Raw genomic sequence first — 684 nt, 5'->3', positions numbered from 1 at the left:
TAACAGCTCCTCATCACATCCTGTTCACTCCTCTTTTGGGAGCTTCATATTAAATTAGATGCAGCTGCTGAGTGAAAGATTTCTTTCATGTTCCCATTTAGTATGAAAACAATAGCAAAAATAAACATTCAATTTCCTAACTTTTAGGAATTCTTCCTTTGGTTTTGATTTTTTTTTTTTTTGAATGGAAGAGGGGTAGTTTAATTCAGGGTACTGTTTTAGAGACAGACTGTCTGGCTGAAAGAGACAAACATGGCTTGGAGACCTACTCACTGCTTCCGCCGCTCCAGCAAAGCTTTCTTAATATGCCTGAGGTGGTACTTTATGCAAATTATCTGTCTCATTTTAAAAATATATCAGTATGTTGTCTGGCCATGCCACCCTGAATGTGCTTAATCTTGTCTGATCTCGGAAGCTAAGCAGGGTCGGGCCTGGTTAGTACTTGGATGGGAGACCACCTAGGAAGACCAGGTTCTGTAGGCATTAAAAAATATTATATATATTTATATATATATTTTTTTCAGTATATTATTTTCTCTAACTCTGACAATTTTGAATCACCTTTTTAGTTTATTTGATGCATTTTAGTTAACCAGATATTAATCCCACTTTGTTTAACTTCCTTTGCTCAAGGAATTAAGTTACCATTTGTTGGTTACTAGGTTTTGAAAGAGAAAACACTTG

The 684-nt window shown here is 35.5% G+C and overlaps 1 pseudogene; it reads left to right on the top strand.

The window, feature by feature from the left end:
• Positions 1-366: 366 nt before the first annotated feature.
• On the top strand, positions 367-483 carry LOC112475010 (annotated as a pseudogene).
• Positions 484-684: the final 201 nt, after the last annotated feature.

The sequence above is a fragment of the Pteropus alecto genome, unplaced genomic scaffold (genome assembly GCF_000325575.1).
Source record: "Pteropus alecto unplaced genomic scaffold, ASM32557v1 scaffold7, whole genome shotgun sequence".
Classification (NCBI taxonomy): domain Eukaryota; kingdom Metazoa; phylum Chordata; class Mammalia; order Chiroptera; family Pteropodidae; genus Pteropus; species Pteropus alecto.
Note: the sequence above shows the minus strand (reverse complement) of the source record. Positions and strands in the feature narration are given on the sequence as shown.